The sequence below is a fragment of the Arachis hypogaea genome, chromosome 12 (genome assembly GCF_003086295.3).
Source record: "Arachis hypogaea cultivar Tifrunner chromosome 12, arahy.Tifrunner.gnm2.J5K5, whole genome shotgun sequence".
NCBI lineage: Eukaryota > Viridiplantae > Streptophyta > Magnoliopsida > Fabales > Fabaceae > Arachis > Arachis hypogaea.
Genome location: NC_092047.1, coordinates 36042891 through 36050515, shown reverse-complemented (window position 1 = coordinate 36050515; position 7625 = coordinate 36042891). Strand labels below are relative to the sequence as shown.

The following is a 7625-nucleotide window of genomic DNA, read 5'->3' as shown; positions in this document are numbered from 1 at the left end:
CGGCAGGAACAGAAAGCTAAGATGAGAGAGCGCCGTAACAAGCGCTGATTCACATACCTTAAGGAGCTGATTATGGGAAAATTCAAGGACTCAGACACCCCGGACTCCACTTTCTTTACCAGCACAGGAGCCATGATGGCCCCGACTGTGGAGATACTGCTACCAGCCCACCCCTATTCCTGACAAATGGCACCGAGGACGGTGCAAAGCCTTAAGTGTGGGGAGGTCGGTCAGTACCTGACTTTCGGAGGTAATTTCTCTTCCCTAACACCAATAAATTAGGATATTTAGTTAGTTTTTCTTTTGTAGAATAGGATAAATTACATAGTAATAGATTAGTTGCATGCATGTTCTACTTGATTAAAAAGACAATAAGTTTCTTCTAAGACCCTGTCTTTAGAACAAAATTTCACTAATTTTTATCTAATTTTTATCAAAACTCTTATGTTAAAACTGCTTGAAGTTGTATTTAGAACATGGTTTTTAAGCTAAAGAACACACAACCTATGAGAGTTGAGCCCAAATGCATGGTTACATTATTTAACCATAATTATTTTATTCTTGTGTGTTTACTTCTCTATTATTGTAATCTACATTTTATTTCATCCTATATGTCCAATGTTTAATATATTTATATATTTGCATATGATTGAGGCCATTATTTGTTTAAACTTACTTATCCAAATTAAGCCTACCCTTTCAATTACCTTTGTTAACCACTTTGAGCCTGTAAATCCCATTTGTTCTGTATTTTACCATATTACTAGCCTTAAGTGGAAAAATAATTTTATACCCCAATCGAATCTTTGGTTAGCCTAAGATAGAATTGTGTGTGTTAAATTAAGTATGGGAAATTGTGGGAACAAAAGATAATGAGGGAATGTGTCATGATAATACAATGGGAATTCGGATACCTACTCATGTGAAACTATAAGAATTAAAAATCTATGTGCATTGATAAGCTATGTTTATTTTTATGTTTATGTTGAAAAAAAATCCAAAAATATTCAATAAATAAATAAGGGGACAAAATTACCCCAATGCTAAATTTAAATTTAAGAATCAATGCATATATGATAAAATTAAAATAAAAAGTTGATACATGAGTATGAAAGGTGAAATAGAAATTTCTGGGTAGCTAGGTATGAATTCTAAAGTTATATAGAATATATATAGGTTAGGTTAAAGCTTGGGTTAACTAAAGATTCAATTCATAAGCTTACTTAGCCATATATGTATCCTTACCCTTACCTTGGCCCCATTACAACCTTGAAAAGACCTCATGATGTTTGCATTGGTATATTAAATGTTGTTGAGTAGTTAGGAGAAGAACAAAAATTAGAAAGAATAATTAGAGAAGGATAGAGTGATTACCCTATACACTATAGAGACTAGAGAGTACATACATCATCAGTGAGGGTTTAATGCTTGAAATTATGTGTTCCCTGCTTTCATGAGCTATCTTCTTACACTTTTATCTGTTCTTACTGTATAAGAATTAAATTAGTAGAATTTGATTTGTAATTATTTTGAAGAGCTTATTTACTTTTGATCAAGTGGACAAGAATCATATAGTTGCATTCACATATATAGGTTGCATTGCATTGCATGAGTTTTACATGTTCCTACTCATTTATTTTACCTCCTCCAACTAAGCATGAGGACATGCTAATGTTTAAGTGTGGGGAGGTTGATAAACCATTAATTTATGGTTTATATTGTGTTTTATTGTGTGGTTTTATCAACTCTTTACCCACTTATTTATTAAAAAAAGCATGCATTTATAATTCCTTCCTAAAAATGCTTTATGGTTGAAAACTTGCTTCCTAGAGACTTTTAATTATTTATTTTAATTCTCCTTTATTCCATTCGATGCCGTGATCTGTGTGTTAAGTGTTTCAGGCTTTATAGGGCATGAATGAGTTGGAGATTGGAAAGGAAGCTTGCAAAAATGGAAGGAACACAAGAAATTGAGGAGCTGACCAGCGAGAAGTGACGCGGATGCATGGCTCACGCGGCCACGCGATATAGAGGAAATTGCAGTGACGTAGACGCATGGCTCACGCGACCGTGCGGATTGGAAACTACATCAGTGACGCGAAGGCGTGGACGACGCGCACGCGTGGCAAAGCAAACGCTGAATGACTCATCCGCATGAATGACGCGATCGCGTGACATGCGTGATCTGCATAATCTGCAGAATTCGCTGGGGGCGATTTTGGGCCATGTTTTGACCCAATTTTCGGCCCAGAAAAGCAGACTAGAGCCAGGGAACATGCAGAAACGAGAGAGAACATTCATTCTACATAGTTTTAGTTTTTAGATCTAGTTTTACTCCTCCTTTAGGTTTTTTTTCTCTCTACACAGTCATAGTTCTTAGGATTTCAATTATTATTGTTTTTGCATTGGGATATTGAGAAGAGTTATTGCCTCAGCAAGATTTCGTCATTCTAATTCGTTCTCTTTACTTGTCTCTTACTCTTCCATGTCCTTAATTTACTCAATTTCACTATTGGATTATTTTAGAATTTATTAATACAAGAATTACTTTTATTTTTAATTAATTTCTTTGATTACTGTTTATCATGTCTTTCTATATTTCCCTTTCCTATGTTATGAGTTCTACATTCACAATGAGCGAGTAGTTCCATAACTTGGATGGGAGTTGATTGAAATGAAGACCTTGAGTTGGAATGCTTAAAAGAAAAATTGTAATTGGGTTTATTGTTGGATTGCTCTCTAGTCACTGACACCAATCCTTCCATGTAAGCAGATTGGAACTTGTGAATAGAAATAGCATTCCAACTTGTTTGACTTTCCCTTACCTAGTAAGGGATAACTAAACAGAATAACCCTCGATTATCAGTTAATCTTGAGAGTACTCCAACAAGAATAGGGCTTCCAACTAATCTACTCCCAGTCAAGACTTTTATTTAAATTACATAAATTCTCTAATTTAATTTCCTGTTCATCAACTCAATTCATTTTTGAAAACATCTGATTAATAAAATAGCACACCTTTCTGCAACTCGTTGGGAGACGACCTGGGATTCATACTCCCAATATTTTAATTTTAATTTTTGTGACAACCCTGCTAAATTGATAGGCGGATTTCTGGTTGGTTGAGAACTATACTTGTAACGCATATCTTATAACAATTCTTAACTCGCCAATTTTTGTCACGTCAATGGATTATGAGAATTTGGTAAAAAATAAATTTTTAGCCAACTTCGGCGGGCCATAACTTGGCACTCAGAGTTCGGATTTGGATGAGATTTGTCTTGAATTGAAGCTAGTGGAAAGATCTTTAAAACTATTTAAAGATGAAGGAACACTGACTTTTTTAGATAAAGTTATAAGAGTTTGAATTGGGGATTTAAAACTGAATTTTGTAGAAGTTGCAGAAAACTGAGGTTATGCGTATGCGTATGCATGATGGGTGTAACAGAAGTGAAATGATTTCATATGAGTTTCATGTGCACGGATAAAAATAGAGTTGCGCGTCTGCACGAGGCATGCGTACGTACAACCCGCATTTCCAGAATTGAATGTTTTTCATGTGCGTACCATGCGCACGCACAACAGGGAACTCACACGTATGCATAAGGCATGTAGAGGCACAAATGTCTTGTTTTGCTGAAAATGTAATTTTTAACTGTTTTGCCTATTTCACTCTACTTTTTTCACTTCTGTAACCCCTATTTGAGATCTGATGACTAGTTTCTATTATTAGAATGAGTTAATACGATTGGATGACGAGAATGAGTTGATATGACTGAATGATGAGAATGGGTTGAGATAATTGAATGATGAGAATGAATTGATATGATTGAATGATAAAAATAATGATGAGAATGAGTTGAAATTATTGAATGATGAGAATGGGTTGAGATGATTGAATGATGAGAATGAGTTGATATGATTGAATAATGAGAATGAATTTATATGATTGAATGATGAGATTGAATTGGTATGATTGAATGATGAGAATGAATTGATATGATTGAATGATGAGATTTAGTTGATATGATTAGAGGAAGAGAATAAGCTTGATTGATATTTGAGCTTCTGGGGCAGATGCAAGAATTGTGGTTCTGTCCCGCTTGCTCCCGAATGGTATATGAGCTTCTTGGGTAGATGCAAGGATTGTGGTTTTGCCCTACTTGCTCTAGGATGGAATTGAGACAATTGTTTACTTGTGATTGTACCCTGAGTAATAAGTGGATATCTTATACGCATTTTCATCGCATTTTCATAGTCTTTTTAGTATATTTTATTAAGTTTTAGTAGGTTTTAGTGCGAAAATTCATATTTGGATGCTACTTTGAGTTCTTGTGTTTTTTCTATGATTTTAGGGGATTTTTGGGCGAAATTAGCAAGATTGGCAAAGTGTTGTTCAGAGCTGAAGAAAGGATAGCAGATGTTGTCAAATCCTGACCTCTATGCATTCCAACAAGCATATTTTGAGCTATAGAGGTCCCATTGACGCGCCCTTAACGGTGTTGGAAAGCTAACTTTCAGATCTTTCTAGCAATATTTAAAAGTCTATACTTCTCTTCCAGAGCCATGCCTATAACTGGCTTGGAATGCCCACATCTGGAGTTCAACGCCCAAGAAGGACCAAGCCCAGCGTTGAACGCCTAAGACTGGCGTTCAACTCCAGCCAGGGACCAGAAGACATCATGTTCAACCCCCCTAACTAGTGTTCAACGCCCATTCTCCAAGTTGAATGCCAGGCTTGGACGAAGCACTCAACTAAAGTGGGCCCAAAGTAGATTTTAGCACTCAGCATATGTAGTCTTATCTTTGTACTTTTTAAATTAAAATTAAAATCTTTTAGGGTTAGCATCTCCTATATATAGAGGAGATCACTTAGGTTTATGCATCGAACTTGTATCATACTTTACATCTAAGTTTTCTCTATAAATTATGAGCAACTAAACCTCCTAGGTTAAAGTTAGGAGCTCTGCTGATTCCCATGGATTAATAATATTACTTTTTCTACTTCAATATATGTTAATTCCATTCTATGATGTATTGTCGTTCTTCATCCAATTGAGTCTGGGTATGTCCCTTTTTCTACTTGAGTTCTTTACGAGTCCTGATCTAGATAGTACTGAGTTAAAGCTTGAGAATACATCACCTGAACCAATAATTCATCTGGGCTAATCGAGGATATGTGACATATAATCTGGTTAGTTATGGGTGATGAGGTTCTTGTGGCGCTAAGGCTAGAATTATTGAGCTTCATTCTCCGATCCAAAAGATCTGACCTTGTCTATGGCTTTTTGCATAGGATTAACAAAGGAGAGTGAATTGCGCGGGCTTCATCCTCGTTCATATTGAATGACCATTGACAACGGCGTTTGATATGAATTATAGGAGATTAACGTGATGAGAGGAAATGAGTTAATCACTTACAGCTTTGCCATAGAACGAATCATTCATTGTTGAAGTAGTCTGTGAGACGTGTTAATCCAAAAAAATAAAGCATCTCCAAAGCCTTAACTGATTTCTCATTATTGTTTCTCTGTTAATTCTTTACAGTTCTCTTTATGTTCTTGTTTATGCGCAATCAACAACAACAACTACCTTTCTATTCGCCTGACAAAGATCTGCAGAATAACCATATCTTGCTCAATTCAACAATCTTCGTGGGATCGACCCTCACTCACCTGAGGTATTACTTGGACAACCTGGTGCACTTGCCGGTGAAGTTGTGCGAGTTCAATTTTGTACACTAAATTTTTGGTGCCGTTGTCGGGAATTGTTCGAGATTGACAAACTACCGGTTGTCTTGCTGCTTAGATCAGGTACTTTTTACTGTTTTCCTTTTGTTTGCGTTTCTTGTTAAAAATTTTCAAACTTTCTTTGTTTCTTTTCTTAAAATTTTTCAAAAACTCATCTTTAGTCATCTTTTTCTTTTGTTTGAGTCTTGTGTTAATTCTTAAGTTTGGTGTCCTTTTGGTTTTTGTTGATTTTTCTTTTCTTAACTTTTTTGAAAATTGTTCTTGGTTTTTTTTCTTTTTGTTCGAAATATTTGTGTTATTTTCTTTTATTTGATTTCAAAATTTTTAAGTTTAGTGTTTCTTAGTGTTTTTCTCTCTATTTTTCGAAATTAGTGTTGTTTGATTTAAAAATTTTTGTGTTTGGTGTCCGTCTAGTGTTTGTCCTTTCTTTTTAATTTTTCGAAAAAAAAAATATTTTCCTTATCTTGGTTTTAAATTTTCAGCTTACTGTCTTCTTAGTGTTCTCTTTGTTTCATTTAATTTTCTTTAGTCTTATCTTGTTTATCTTTTTATCTTTAAATCTTCATCTTATCTTTTTTCTTTGATTTCGAAATTTTGTTATCATATCTTTCTTTTAAATTCAAATTTTTAAAAGTTTAGTATTTTGTTAGTCTTTCCTTCCTTCAAATTTAAATTTCAAAATTTTTTTACTTTCTCTTTTTTAATTTTTAAAAATTTTCAAAATAAAATCTTTTATCTATATTTTCAAATCTAGTTAGTTGCTTGTTTGTTTTATCTTATTTGAATTTTAAAAGTTTGGTGTTTCTTTTATTTTTCTTTCAAATTTGAATTTCAAAATCTTTTCTTGTCTTATCTTATTTCTCTCTCTTTTGACCTCATCTTTTTAATTTTTGAATTTAAAAATTTCCTTCTGACTTGTTCTTTTTAATTTTAAAAAATTTTCAAAATTAAATCTTCTATCTTATTTTCAAATCCTGGTTAGTTAATTGTTTGTTTTGGCTTCTTTTAATTTTAAAAGTTTGGTGTCTCTTTAATTCTTCTTTCTCTTTCTTCTTTTTTAAAATTTTTCAACTTTTTTCTCTCTCATCTTTTCAAAATTTTTCAACTTATTTTCCCTCTTTATTTTCTTTTCTCTTTATCTGAGTTTTTCACCAGGAGTTCTCTATACTCTGACATAGAGACTCCATTCTTTTACTCTTCTTGGATTCTTTCCTTTTTGTTTATGAGAAGAAATAGGGATACAGAAGTCCTTCTTGACCCTGATCCTGAGCCTGAGAGATTCTTAAGAAGAAATTTACAGCAAGCTCAAGCTAGCAGAGCCGGAGGTAACCTCACAGAAGCTCTCGAGCAAGAAGCTGCAGATACAACATTGGCAGCTAATCCTGAAGCTGGAGGAGATGAAAGAAAGGTTCTTGGATTTTATACTGCACCCAACTCTGACTTCTATGGGTGCAGCATCTCCATTCCTACCATTGGTGCAAACAACTTTGAGCTAAAGCCTCAACTGGTCATTCTAGGACAATAGAATTGCCAATTTTATAGACTCCCGTAGGAGGACCCCAACAAATTCATCTCTGACTTTCTGTAAATTTGTGACACTGTCAAGACTAATAGAGTAAACCAAGAGGTTTATAAGCTCATACTCTTCTCCTTTGCTGTAAGGGACAGAGCAAGGCTGTGGCTGAATTCTCAGCCTAAGGAGAGCCTGGACACTTGGGAAAAGGTGGTCAATGGATTTTTGACCAAGTTCTTTCCACCTCAGAAGATGAGCAAGCTTAGGGTGGAGGTCTAGACTTTCAGACAGAATGAGGGAGAGTTCCTCTATGAAGCTTGGGAGAGGTACAAGCAACTGATCAGAAAATGCCTTCCTGACAT

At 34.6% G+C, this 7625-nt stretch overlaps 1 non-coding gene across 1 annotated transcript; it reads right to left on the bottom strand.

Moving 5' to 3' along the window:
- Positions 1 to 7521: 7521 nt before the first annotated feature.
- LOC112731134 (small nucleolar RNA R71) lies at positions 7522 to 7625 on the bottom strand. The gene has a single exon (XR_003166925.1). It is a non-coding gene; the product is annotated as a small nucleolar RNA R71 (small nucleolar RNA).